The following is a 15,000-nucleotide window of genomic DNA, read 5'->3' on the forward strand; positions in this document are numbered from 1 at the left end:
CAGAGAGCGCCTTCCTTGGATGAAGCAATTTCATGTGTGTGCATTATCAGTGACTACTTAAGCTGTTGCCACTGGCAGTTTTGAAGTGTGGTGGGTATGTACATTTGTTTGTATGTGCATAACAGGTCTGGCCGTTCGAGGCACTTGAGGAGGGAAAGACACATTCCTTTGTGATAAGAAGAAAGACAATCAAGAAGGACACCAGGGGTTGAGGAAAACCCATCTCAAGGTATGGCCCATATTTAAATGACTTAGAAACAGTTGCCTTTGAAAAGTGAGAAGTGTGCAGTGTATACCTTTATTCAATATTGTGTAATAGGGAATATAATGAATATCTCTTGTCACAGATGGGTTCTCTAAACCTGACTATTACAATGTAGCAGTTGATATTTTGAGACTTGGAGTGATTATTTAGACTAACCCAGGAGAGTGGAATGATAATTTATAGTTTTGTGTGGGGTAGACTTGGGTTTTTTATAACCTTGACTTATTAATCATTTTGTTCTATTTTATGTTCATCTGCTTCGGGTAATAAATATCATATTTGTGTATTTATGTGAGCTTATCCTAGTGACAAGGTAAGGGTTGTCATTTTGTGTAGTTTTGTCAAAGGGGGAGTCATAGTTAGTGGTGGCAGCGGTTTAAGAAGCTTTTTGTACATTTTATAGGCTGTGGGTACGCTAACGAAGAGACTGGTGACTAGTTAGACATATATTTTTTGGTAGGAAAAGGGGTTATAATTATGTCACAGGCAACACGGGGTTCTTTTTACTGATTCAACGGTTTGTTGTTCGGGTGTCTCTCTGCATCTCAGTTTAGCTGGTCAGTGATTCATGAAAACCAGTGTCTTGAGATCGTGAGGAAAAAAGTTTAGTTTTTGACATATTAAAGTGTTTCGTGAGTGTAGTGAATAGGCTACTCATATTTGCAATGCGTATACTAATTTGGGTTCCACTCATATGAAGATGTGAGTGTAATTTCATGATTTCTTTCTTTTTTTCTCCTTCTTTATTTTTTATTTTTATTTTTTATTATCTTTTTATTTGTGATGAATTTGCTCAAAGGGTGTTTTTGTTTTGATATCTCTCGAAACTCGATGGACATTGGGGGGTTTTTGTGATGATATGAGCGAGGTTTTTGGTTGTTGTGAGTCACACCCTGCGAGAGAGAGAGAGAGAGAGAGAGAGAGAGAGAGAGAGAGAGAGAGAGAGAGGGAGGAGGTGAGTGTTTGAGGAGGGACGGGAGAAGTTCGTTGCTAGGCTGGACCGCTGAGCAAGCGCTTTGCACCTTTTTTTCTATCCCCTTCCTATTTTTTATTATTTTTTATTTTCGTGTGACCTTGTTCTGCGAACAGCTGTTGTGGGATGATTTATGGGGTGCGTTTTGTTTTTTTGTTATCCTTTGTTGGGGGAAATTTGTATAAATTGTTCTGGATTGGGTTTTGTGTGTATATAAAAAGATTAATGTTATTGAGGTCGGGGAATCATATAGAACTCAAAAGCTTCCGTAAAGAGAGGAAAATGGCGGATACTAAGAGTACTACAAGTCTACTACATCACGTAAAGAACATGAGTGCGGGCATGAGCACGTTCAGGGGAATCGTAGATGGGGTGTTCTCACAGCCAGTGCAAATCTTTATTGAAGGTGTGAATAATTGTTTAAGCACAAAAAACATAACAGATGATATAGAGGCATTTAGAGAGGCAAAAGCTTTGCTAGATTTCAATAAAAGTGACCTTTCCCACCGTTGCAGAAGTTTCCAATTTGCAAAATGTCGTACCTGGACTGATTTGCAAAACTTTTTTAAAAGCAGCTTATGGCTCAAAGGAACACAGAGATATGGTGAGGGACCTCAGGGGTCTATATAAAATACAGAAAGGCACAAATAGCCTCGTAGAACATAGTTCAAAACTTTTTGACTCAGTGGCAGATTGGGTAGGAAAATTGAAAACATCTAAATGGGTTACAGGAGATAGTGTCTCACTTGACAATTTACATAAACTGATCCATTTTTCGATGCTCTTGCATGATGTACCGGATGCAATAGTGAATAGCTTTGATGAAAAAATTGAACCTACTTCAGACGAAGAACTACTTTATTCCCAAATTGAGAAATATATGTCTAAATGTCCCACTGTAGATAGTACAATCTTTAATGGCACAGGCCCGGGAAATAGGGTGCAAAGAGACAGAATTTTCTTCTCTCCATCTGTGTGCAAAAGTTGAATATAACAAAAGATTGATCGATCAAAGGCAACAGCAGTTGCGCTGTTTCAACTGCAATAAACCAGGGCATCCAAGAAAAGTGTAGAGCTAAATATTGTGGAATGTGTAAGAGTGCGGATCACTATTGGCAATCTTGTCCGTCTCAGATACGGAGAGATGCGAGGCCTAAACCTCAAAGTTCTGGGAGTTATAATGTGAGGACTTCCCAGGCAGGTCAAACCAGAGGGCAAAGGGATCGGCAGAATTTATGGAAGACCGATCAACAAAAAGGGTACAGGTGATTAGTATGTGCCATTATGGTCTCGTGGAGGACGCCCCAGAGCCCAGGCCTATAGTTTATGGAACAGTAGAGGATGTGGATATCCCAATCTTTATAGACTCAGGTGCGTCCATCAATTTAATGGACTATAATTTGTATTAATCCATGTCCTCCAATAACCCTTTGCAACCCTCAAAAGAAATGGTGTGTGATGTGCAAGCCCATTGATTAAATACCCTGGGTTGTGTTCAAATACAGTTTACTCTCGGTGACAGAGTACTAACAGAACCATTTTTGGTAATGAAAGGAATTGCGTTGGGCAACAGACTTTTGCTGGGTCATCCTGCGTGTAGGAGAAACAAGATTTCAATCCATACTGGTGTTAATGGGATAACAGTCGGAATACCTGGTGTTTTTATTCCTTATGAGGATGTGATTAGAACGGAGGGCATGGAGATTGTTGAAAAAGGAGATGCGTTCGGTGATACTAATGGTGGTGATACAGGGGTTACGGAGAGTGGTAATATTAAAACCCACATTGGTGATATGGGAGATGATTGTCGGGATTCTATTCGGAGTTCACGGTGATAAAAATTGTGGTGATGATATTATGGATGGGGATACTGATACTAATTAATATTGATGTTATTTCTGATACTAACAATGCTGGTGATGATACTAAGGGTGGTAATGTGTATGGGGTGGTGGAAAGGGGAGGTACTAACCACAAATATAGAGGTGTTTTATCGGAGGATATTGTGTTAATGCCCGGTTCAAAGACTATGGTAAAAGTCAAATTGAGAGAAGTGAGAAAACCTATGGAGGTGTGTGTTATTGAAAATAGCGAGAGGCTTAGATGGGTTATTAGCACGGCATCGGTGAACAGTGTATCCAAGAATGGGATTACTTGGTTAGAATTACTAAACTGTAATAATACAGTTAGGACACACCAGAGGAATACATATATATTGGATTTCCAAGATTGGAGTCGTGATACTGGTTCAGTGGCTATCGTAGAGGGGAAACCTGAGTTTTCATAGGCAAAAATGCAATCAAGGAAACTAATATTTAGAAAACATTTAGCTAATGCAGATTATAGTGAACATGTTGAAGCGATAAACGAGCTCTTGGCAGAATTTGGGGTACAGTAGCCTTACAAGGTGGTAAATTGGGGCTGACTAATGTATTAGAGCATAAGGTAAATTTGGAGAGTGGCACAAAATCTATTTATATTCCTGCATACCGTATACCTTTCAAAATCAGAGAACAGGTAGAGAAAGAGGTCAATAGATGGGAAGAAGAAGGAATCATTAGACCTAGTGTGTCTCCTTACAACTTTCCCTTGTTACCGGTGCCTAGGAAGGACGGTTCTGTCCGTGTATGCATCGATTTTAGACGTTTAAATGAAAAGACGATCCCTGACCGCTATCCAGTCGCGTGCATACCAGATCTTTTTGTTGAAATCGGAGGACATAATATTTATAGCTCAATTAATTTGGCGCAGGGTTTTTTGCAGGTCCCTCTTAGTGAAAGTAGCAAGGAATATACAGCTTTTTCAATGCTCAAGGGACACTATGAATTTACGCTAATGCCTTTCGGTTTATTGGGCAGTCTGATGAGTTTTATCAGGTTGGTGAACACTTTTTTGCATGGGTTATTGGGTAAATATTTTTTTGTGTATATGGATGATATATTGGTCGTACCAGACACGATCGCGCAACACCTGGAAGTGCTTACAGATGTACTTAGATTAGGGAGGTTGAAAATTAAGCTAGCTAAGTGTTCGTTCTTGAAAAAGCAAATCACATATTTAGGCCATGTCATATCTAAGGAAGGAGCCAGAGTAAATGACGATAGTCAAAGCAATAGCGAATTTTCGCGCCCCCAGATCAAAGAAAGAGATTAAGTCATTCCTGGGTATTGCCAGTTTCTTCAGGAGGTTTGTGAAAGGGTTCTCTTATATAGCAGTTCCCCTAACTGATGTATTGCGGGAAGACGTTCAATTTCAATGGAAGGAACCCCAGGCGGAGAGTTTTCAAAAGCTCAAGGACGCGTTAATGAATCCTCGTTTTGAAATTTCCAGATTTTAGCAAACCTTTTACATTAGTGACCGACACCAGCCAGGAAGGTATAGGTGCTTGCCTTATGCAAAAGTTTGAGGGGAAATTCCATCCATAGCCTTTTATAGCAGGAAGTTCAGGACAAAGGGCAGCAATGAGAGATCAATGGCTACCATAGATAAAGAAGCCTTTGCAATAGTGTTGAGCTTGGTTCATTTGAAAATGTTACTGATGGGGAATAAAGTAGAAGTTCTTACAGACCACAAGACATTATTAGATCTTTTCAATAAACCCGATTTGTCGCCTAAAAGAGCTCGATGGTTTTTAACTATCAGAGATTTGGATGCAAATTTAATGTAGTTGCAGATGCTCTTAGTAGAAGTTTTCATGACACGGAAGAGTTCCAAGTCGCGCAATTCACTAGAGCAAAGGCAAGATGAAGACGAGATTCTAGCAGACGCAAAAGGGTTTCTTAGAGGGGAATTAGTCAGGAAATGTCATAAGTTGCCTTTTTCAAGTTTGGAGTTAGAAGGTAATCCATTGGTCAGGAAAATTAAATATAAATTGAGAACCAGTGAAAGTAAAGGAGATACGACACAGATCGTAATTCCGCAAGTCCTAATTCCACTGGTTTTGGATCTAGTTCATTGCAGGATCAGTAGTCCACACTTGGGAATAGAAAAAACGTATGATGAGGTTCGTGCTAAATACATTTGGAAAAACATGGGGAAAGATGTGGAAAATTTTGTGAGAAATTGTACAGTGTGCAACGCATGCAAGCCTGCAAGGATAACTTCACGCAAGTTAGGATCATATCCTATACCGAGTAGACCTTTTCAGAGAATACATATGGATATCTTGGGGGAATTTTTGTGAGTCTAGGTATGCGAACAAGTACTTGTTAGTAATAATAGATGAACTTACAAGGATAGTAGAAATTTCCCCACTTAAGCATAAAACAGCTGAAGAAGTAGCTGTAGCTTTTTTTAATGGTATCATTTGCAGATGCGGTTCTCCCGAGGTTCTATTGACCGACAATGATAGAGAATTTGTGAACAAAGCTGTGGAATGTTTAGCGGAAGTCATGGGCATACAGAAAGCAACAATTATTCCATACAGACCTGAGGCTAATGGGTTGTGTAAACAAGCAAACAGGAAAGTGCTCAAGGCCCTCAGATAAAATGTAGGCGGTAATGATAAGAATTGGGACAGATATATTGATGTTGTTAGACATAGTATTAACACTATGGTTAGTGATTCCATTAAAATGTCTCCATTTGAAGCTTTGTTTGGTTGCCTAGCACGAGGCACATTTGATCTGCTAACTATACCTAATGACAGGGAGGATACGATCGAGGCGTTGGTATCCACAGCGAGAGAGAGACATGCTTGTCAGCCTTAATCTCGGATCCACAACAAGAGAGATGGTAGAGAAAAGTATTAGTAATACATCTGATCCCAAGATCAATGTCGGAGACAAGGTATTTTTAAAACTTAACCGGAGAAATGAACTGAACTACAAATTAGGCCCGAAGTTTGAAGGTTCTTTTAAAGTTATTGAGGAAAAAATTGGAAACAGATTTGTAGTCTTAGAGGAAAAAACAGGTCGGTCGAGGTTAACACATAGGTATCTCGAAATTGAAAAGAATCGGTTGTGGTGATTAGTATATTGTTGCGCAATTGCATTTTTTGGTTATCTGGCTTTTGTAATTTTGTGGTGAAATATTTTTTAACGTTTTTTTTCTCTTTCATTTTTTCTTCTACTATTTTTTTTTCTTATTATGCGCAAATCTGCGGCGTTTTGGTGTTAGACTCCGAGGTTAATATTTTATGTGGAAAGTTGTTTGGAAATATGGCGAATTTTTGTTTTAGCTGAGAAACGTGATGATAAACATGTGATAATTCCTTTGTGTATGAAATTTGGGGCTGAATTCTTTTGGTGTTATGACTATTGGGGCGAGCGACACTACTGCATTGTGGTTTTATATAATTAGGGTAATGTAATGGGGCAATTATGCTTTAAGGAATAATTTTTGGGGGGGGCATCTTGGTGATATCCTGGTGATAAGTTTGTGGAATGTGGCTGTTTGGTGTTAGTAATTAATGACGGATTTGTGGGGTAAAGCAAGACTTTAGTTATTCTAAGATTATGTAGACTTTTTAAATACTAACACACTATGACTTTAGTGAATTCCAAACTTCATGTGATGGTGACGATGGAAATGACTTCGTTCCACAGTACCAGAGGTCGAGTCGAGTCTACACACGAGTGGCGATGGTATGGATTGCCTTTGCAACGGATGAGATGTCGTCGATATATCATCTCAGGATATGTTCTGGGATAAATCAGGAGTCTAAAATCTTCTATGAGGCAGGTGCGAGTAGCAGTTGCATTGAAGTCACAGGATATATCCTTGAGGACTGGGTGGTGACCACGTTTCCTTCAGTAGAAAACGTCGAATCTACAGTTTCGCAAAGAGGGGGTGTTGGATACACTCACGAGGGTCGCAGATGCTGAATAATGGCACGTGCTGAGTTGTTTCGAGATGGTTTACGTACACGACCTGCGTCTACAACTATTCGTCGAGTTCTGCTTATCGTTGTGACGAGGATGAGCTTTTCATCAATGAACGTTACACAATTCCAGTAATAGTGGTCATGCTTGCCGTCATACTGATCACAATTTGTGCGCTAGGAGTTCTTAAACTTCTGTGCATCCGGCGAGGCACAAGGGCTCCAGCAATGGAGGTAGCCTTAACCCTTTGGGCTCTTTGTAGGTACGTAGTCCCCTGTAGTCGTTGCTCTGGTTACTTGGAGGAACTGGAGCAGTGAGAATTTTTAGTTCATGGAAAGTATTTCTTAAACGTATGTTATAGCCATGAAAAAGGGGTAATTACTATCAAATGTATATCATTTCAAAGCTAAAGACATGTTGTTCTCTATATGTTAAAATGGACATGAAAGAATTTCAATTACTGTCATTTATCATGTTGGTAATATGAGGAAAGAAAAACACAACTATGTCTGCCTGTTTATTTTACTTAAGTAAAATGGAAAATTTTGTATCTAAATCATCTCTAAATCTATTAGTTTTTGCATTAATCGCTAGGTAAATTTTCATGATATTATATGAGTATTGAATAAATGCTTTTCGAACAGCGGTAGACTGGATACATTAAGTTGAGCCTATAAAAGTTGCCGAATTGTAATTTTGAAGTAGCACGAGAACAAAATAAATGTAGTCGATCTTGTATCTCGAAGTGTTGAACTTAGATATTTATGATATTATATATTTTCATACATAATGAAAATATATATCATAAATATTTTTCAATAAAAACATATATAAACACCGCATTTTTTGAAAGATATATAATAAAAGTTTTATGCTGCACGGCAACTAGCGATCGTCAACGACCTTGACACAGCCTGGACAGAAATGAGAAACATGGTTAGTGCGACTGCACCTAAAGCAGACTACCTCTGCCTTCCTTTCATTTGTTTTGTTATTTTATTTAACTTTTTTGGTTTGTTTTTATACCAATGGGATTTTTATATAATAGTAACATTACAAATTATAAAACAAGAGTATTCATTCATTACCCGAAGCTTTTCCATAATCCTACCTAAACACACAAAATACACAAGATCTCTCTCTCTCTCTCTCTCTCTCTCTCTCTCTCTCTCTCTCTCTAATCTCTCTCTATCTCTCTCTGTATCTATCTATCTTATCTATCTATCAATCTATATATATATAATACTTATATAATATATATTAATATATATATATTATATAATATATATATTATATATTTATATATATAGTTACGTCAGGCTCCACACGGAGGTTACTCAAAGTGAGATTAGACTCTCATCGCGGCGTTAGTTATAGAAACAGGTGTCAAATTAACTAATCCTGAGTTTTCATGTATACGCGAGCACACAAAGAAATGTTAAACATGACATGAATTACAAAGATTTTTAAATTATAGGCCAATCCCCTAAGGAACAGCATTTAGCTATTTTAGAATCACTTTTCATTAAACAACTCGTTCCGCAGTTAAACACCCAGTCTTCCTCAAACACCTCTGTATCTCTCGTGAGTTCAAGTCGAAGCTGACCCGGCCTGAATTGTCACTCGGTCTGTGCTTTCAGCACCTGATGGTATTGACTCCTCCCTACTCTTGTACTTGCTTTTTATATTTGTTAACTTTTTAAGCTTTTAATATGTATTCCGAGTTTTGTGATTTAACTTTTGTTTATCTCTCTTTTAGCTTGATAATGGACTTTTATGTCTTGAAACGTCGCGACAATAAAAGTCATATAATGGGAATAAAGGATTGTCTTTCACCTTGTATCGACTGGATGTTCTACTGGTTGATAGAACCGCCTTCAATTTTCATATTATATATATATATATATATATAATATATATATATATATATATATATATATATTATATATATATATATATATGTATATATATATATATATATATATATATATATATACATATATATATATATATATATAACATGGGGGGAAGACCCCCAGTATTCATAAGGTAAGCGTGGACACGAAACTGAAGGCAGCCCCCACACCCTATTACACACAGGCTCTCTCTCTCTCTCTCTCCAAGGAATCACCCTCTCTCTCTCTCTCTCTCTCTCTCCACCTCTTTCTCTCTCTCTCTCTCCATTCTAACAGGTAATGAAAATGAGAGAGTTGCATCATAACATAACGTTTATTTACAAGAACAAATAAATCAATTAACCAAGTAATCCAGTCTTACAGACTAACTTAAAAACAACTCATTGTCAAGTCACCCAAAAGTCCACACCTCTCCCTGGGAACTCTGTCCCCCGGTATTCCAGATCCGTCTGTTCAAAGATACAGAACACATCTCGGTAAGTACACACACAAGTTTAAAGACAAAGTTAATAAAATGGAACATCTTACAAGATATCAAACAAGCCATCCCTTTGGCTAAAGTAAAGGTAACACTTACCCATTCCCAACCGGAATATCACTCACTGATAAATAAAAACACTTTGGCATCTGCCATCATGGCTTCGCCTTCCTCCCCGAATGTCTGTGCAAGTCTTCCCATAGACTTGGCTAGTGATACATTATGAATAGAAGAGGCGCACACGTACATACGAACACACAGTTCGCTAGCACCTCGCGGTTCTAGCTGCATCTAGTTTCACAAATGCACTTTGAGAAGAGTTCATAAACTGTCGTACATTGACTTCCTGAACTAAGCATTTTTATCTCACGCCACCCCCTAGAAACTCATTGATCAGCTACTCTCAGGTCGTTACCTCTGCACTGTCCTCCACATTCCATAGGTCACAGAGAACGTACGAACAATATATTATTAATCAAAATCCCTATGTCTTACAGATAGCTCGGCCACCTATAATTGCTAGCCCCCGCCTAGCAAAATTGCTTTAATACAAAACACTGGCCGGCTTAAAATAAAATAAGTAAAACTGCACGTCTCTGGCATTATAAAATAAAGTCTTATCACGCTTTATCTCCCAATAACACAAGACGCATTTTCTCTCATATTTTCTGCATTAGGATTCTTGAATATCCCTCTTCGCTTGTCTGCAAGTAGCTGAACAGACAGCAACAGGCTATAGCAGGCTGTAGCAACTGTAGGAAGACGGAATGCCTCCCTCATCGTAGAAGACTATCACGGCTTCTGCAGATCCCCAAAAGACACGCTGTAGAATTCTCTCGAACACCCATCATGGAAATACTTGTAATCACCCTGGGGTAAAATAACAGCAACCTCTCGGCACGGCTGGTGGACGTCTTGCTGGTGTCGGGGAACGACTTTTTGGGTGTGTGTTAGTATGTCAATCAAGTCTTTGGTCAATCTAAGAAAATTAACCCAAACATACTACTTCTATCAAACAATGATCTCAAAAAGGTCAGAAATACTAACTGAACGTCTCCCAATTAACTCCCTTAAATATGACTACTAAATCATAAGTCATCATCACAACTCTCTAAGAAAAAAAACATCAAGTTCTCCAACTCAATTCTCCAAACTCACACATCAGCACACACACAACTCAGAAATCACAGCAACTCCACGGAATTCTGCACTCACATTTCGAACTCGAATGTGCTCACAAGAAAAAAAAGAAAGAAAAAAAAGAAAAGAATCACGTAACACCCAGACCCAAAAATATTCTCTCTAGTTCTGACATTTAAACAACCCACAAAATCAGTAAAAATCTCCAACTTTTAACAGCAAAAACCCCTTTACTGCTCAATAATTAACCACAATGAGACTTAATGTCAAACTCCCATTTCGTAAGTAACAACCCTAGAAAAAATTACATCTCCCGGTAAAATCAAATCTCCCGTCCAAAAAAGAAATGCTACTTAAGCTCAATCCCCAAATCATATCTCTCATAGGAAAAGGAAGAAAAATAATAAAAAAAAAGGATAATCACAAGTAGATTTCCCCAATCACAAAATACTAATACATGTATAATATGCATAACTCCCGCGTTTTTCTCAAGAAATGCTCCATGTAAGCCCGGAATTTGGCCAGAAAGCAACTCTCACACCTGCGCTTTCGTGAAATGCTATAGCCAACATTTCCAGATATTGCAAAAATTCTGATCTATCACCATCAGAGGAAAAGAATCAGCACAGCGCTCATCACATCGCTTGTCAGTAGAAAAATCGACTGCGGACGTATGCTCTAACAACAGCATAAAAATTGTCCAGTCAGACACATAAGTTTGGAAACTCATGATTCTCAAGAAAAAAAGGTCTAACTGACACATTTCACAGAATTAACTCCAGGATATGACTAATGTGTTCAAAAATTTGTCTCAAAGACTTATTCTCTCAACATGACTTTTCACAAATTATATTTCTCCAAGAATAACACACTTGTGAACATAAAAAAATGCACACACATCTCCATATGACTCGTAATGCAGTAATGCCACTCGCCTCTAAATAGACACGAAATAAAAAAAAAAGAACCACAGAAATCTTCTCTTTGCTCAAAAAAAAACTCCCATAACCACAAAAAAAAAAGGGTCACCCGCCCAAGATTAATTCCAACTCCATTATGAGACACCATATTAATAATAACACCACTCCGGTTATAAAAATATTTCCTCCATTTGGTTAAAAACCAACCCCCTTATATTTCTCTCTTATTTCTCTAATAGCCACATGTCAGTAAAAAAAAAGACACCACTCCAAGAATAGAGAATAATCACCTCTATTTCGGCAAATACAAAATATTTACCTCTATTTCCCCAATAACTCCATGTGGAACTAAACAAGGCTCCAAAAAATATATCTCCAAAAAATGTGCACTCAAGGCAACTAACTCACTCACTCACAAATATTGCCCCATAATCTCCAAATATGTGTCTCCATTTGCAACAAAGATGGCTGCAAAATAATTGAACTAAACATAGCTCATATCACATTGGCAAATATAAAAAATGGCCAAAAAAATATATCTCCCATATATCATATCTCAAATATAACTCCAAAATAATATATACCTCCAATTATCTCTCCAAAATAATATATCTCAATTATATCTCAATTATAACTCCAATTCTCCAGAGAATAACTCAATGTTATAGTCAAAAACTATAAAAACTCACTCCATTTAGCATAACTGCTAAAAAAGGGCAAAAACTCGGCAAATACAACTGTCTAGAAAATTCTAGAAAAAATCACCAATGTGCCACAACTCATTATAACAGAACTCCCAACTCACAGTGTCTAAGCAAAGACTTCCCCATATGCACTACGACATAGCCATTAGAAAATTAACCAAGTTTCCTATCTCTCACAAAGTTGTCACAAATACGACAAGGGTATTGTGCAAGAAAACTCACAATTTCTGGAACACAAATATCAAGAGAAAAAATGTAGTGCCATCACGTATGCATTCAAAACGTGCAAGAAATTCTCACACATATTTCTCTATAGCATCAAATAGCTAAAACACGAACACGTTCCCGAACAATGACTCTAAGTCATGAACTGAGACATTAAAAAATATCCACACCAACTGGAGAGAAAAAATAAATTCAAATTCATCCTTGGTAAAAAAACTTGTGTCAGCGATGGCTAACTTCCAAAAAAGGAGAAAAGAAAAATCAACGGCACCATTAACTATCTCCCGTAACTCACTAGATGTCAAGCAATTATCTGCTGAACTCATAAAAAAAAGAAAAAAAAAACTAAAATGTGTTGTTAGTTCTTCCCAAAATCACAAAAGATTTCACCTCCCTTGACAGCATTAAAACACCCACGTATTAGTATATAAAAAATCAGTATCAGAAATATCACTATCACAAAATCACCAAAAAAATTGCTATCATCAAAATCATCAGTATCAGTACAAAAAACATCACCAATGTTAATGCTTATCCATTCTCCAAAAATTCAGCACAAAGTTCAGCAAATTTCACACAATTCACCAAGATTCAGTCAGATTCATCAAGATTCAGCAAAACTCATCCCCGTGAATCACTGAAATATTCTCCAAAGTTACAAAAACTCAACAAATAATTAACACAAGACTTTCTCCCTATTAATTCATTGTATAATTATCCCTGCATAATTATCTGTAATAATTATCAACTAATCTCCCATGAAATATCTCAAATCTCTCGTAAAACAATTCTCCCGTAATGATAATTATACTTAGGCAAACCTCCCGTGACACATCTCAAGTATAATAATTATTAATAATAATAATAATAACAACTCTCCAAAGCAATAATTCTCTTGCAAAAATCTCAAGTAAGGGTAAATTCAAATAGCATACAACAGTATTGCTGAATCCTATGACACATCAATTTCTCAGCATACAACACCATGACATAACACCATTGCCACACAACACAGATACAACACCAATCATCGGCATTTCAAAGTAATTTCTCCAACACAATAAAAAAATAATCTGTGTATCCCCCTTATATTTGTGTCTTTCAAGGCACAAAGAAACATATAACACATCCCGTGCATGTTAACTACTTTTCCCCTCATTCACGGAAAAGAAAAATCTCTTTTTACTTCCTTTTCTCTTCGTCCAAGGGAGAAAAAAAAAATCTTTTCTAAAAAAAAGACCCTACGGGCATTTCACTTCATCAACTAATCAATCAGCTGATGTCTTAGCATTCAATGTCAAGGCAAGACCCATCCCACACCAAAAAAAAAAAAGGAAAAGGGGGGAGTTCACACCACACTGAGAAAAAAAATTTCTCCCCCCCCACCCCCCCCCCCCGTGTAATCCCCCCCCCCCCCGAGAACAACCCCTCAGTCGAGCGGCAGAACAGCCCGAGGCATACCAGCAGTATCCCCATCTCCCCTTGAACAGTGTCTGAGGACCCCTACCCAAGTATACAACAAGTGCCCATCCCTGCACTATCTCTCGAGTGAGGCCAGTGGTACCTTCCATGCTACTATCCCCCCGAGGGATGCCCGTACCCTCGCAACGCAAGGCGCCTCTCTGCAGAAATGTGCTGAGCCCGTAAAATTGTGGCCGCTCTGTGTCACTAAGCCAAATATGATTATCCAAGCACAGTTCACATGCATAGAAAAATACACTCCTATGTTTTAAACAAAGACGAATGCATACGTCTATTATAAACACGTGCAAATAAAGAAAACACGTCACTATGGGGCAAAGAAAAATTGTTTTGACCTCTTGAACCAATCCCATAACCCTGAAATATTTCTTAAACAAAAACCCATCCTTCAAAACAATAGTTTAACACTCACCACTCCATAATGGGAACAAAAGGAACTCGAAATTCTTCGTAGAATACGTAAATCTCGTCGGCGCAATACAAACGCGACCGGTGAGATGACCCCCTAGCAACGCTCACTCATGAACTAGACTGAGTTGCTTGTCTCCACGACTCCCCACCCTGAAGAATCTCGGTACGGGCAAATTTGATGACCCTAATAGAAATTTTCTTTCCTCATCCCCCCATCCCACGGACGGATATTTTCTCTACCCTTTTTTTCTAACTGGCCAACCATCTCTACATTGGCGTTCCTAGGCATAGAAAAGCAAGAAGACTTTTATATCCCCCTCTTTAACCGTCTGCCACCACTATAACATGGGGGGAAGACCCCCGGTATTCATAAGGTAAGCGTGGACACGAAACTGAAGGCAGACCCCCACACCCTATTACACACACAGGCTCTCTCTCTCTCTCTCTCCAAGGAATCACCCTCTCTCTCTCTCTCTCTCTCTCTCCACCTCTTTCTCTCTCTCTCTCCATTCTAACAGTAATGAACAGGATGAAAATGAGAGAGTTGCATCATAACATAACGTTTATTTACAAGCAACAAATAAATCAACTTAACCAAGTAATCCAGTCTTACAGACTAACTTAAAAACAACTCATGTCAAGTCACCACCTCCACACCTCTCCC

At 38.1% G+C, this 15,000-nt stretch overlaps 1 long non-coding RNA gene across 1 annotated transcript in view; it reads left to right on the top strand.

Annotated features, from left to right (window-relative positions):
• The first annotated feature begins 129 nt into the window (after positions 1–129).
• Positions 130–15,000, top strand: part of LOC135211751 (uncharacterized) — a 44,283-nt gene continuing 29,412 nt past the window's right edge. Inside the window, exon 1 of the long non-coding RNA XR_010313746.1 lies at positions 130–229. This is a non-coding gene — a long non-coding RNA (uncharacterized LOC135211751). The remainder of the gene's footprint in view (positions 230–15,000) is intronic.

This window comes from Macrobrachium nipponense, chromosome 4 (genome assembly GCF_015104395.2).
Source record: "Macrobrachium nipponense isolate FS-2020 chromosome 4, ASM1510439v2, whole genome shotgun sequence".
Classification (NCBI taxonomy): domain Eukaryota; kingdom Metazoa; phylum Arthropoda; class Malacostraca; order Decapoda; family Palaemonidae; genus Macrobrachium; species Macrobrachium nipponense.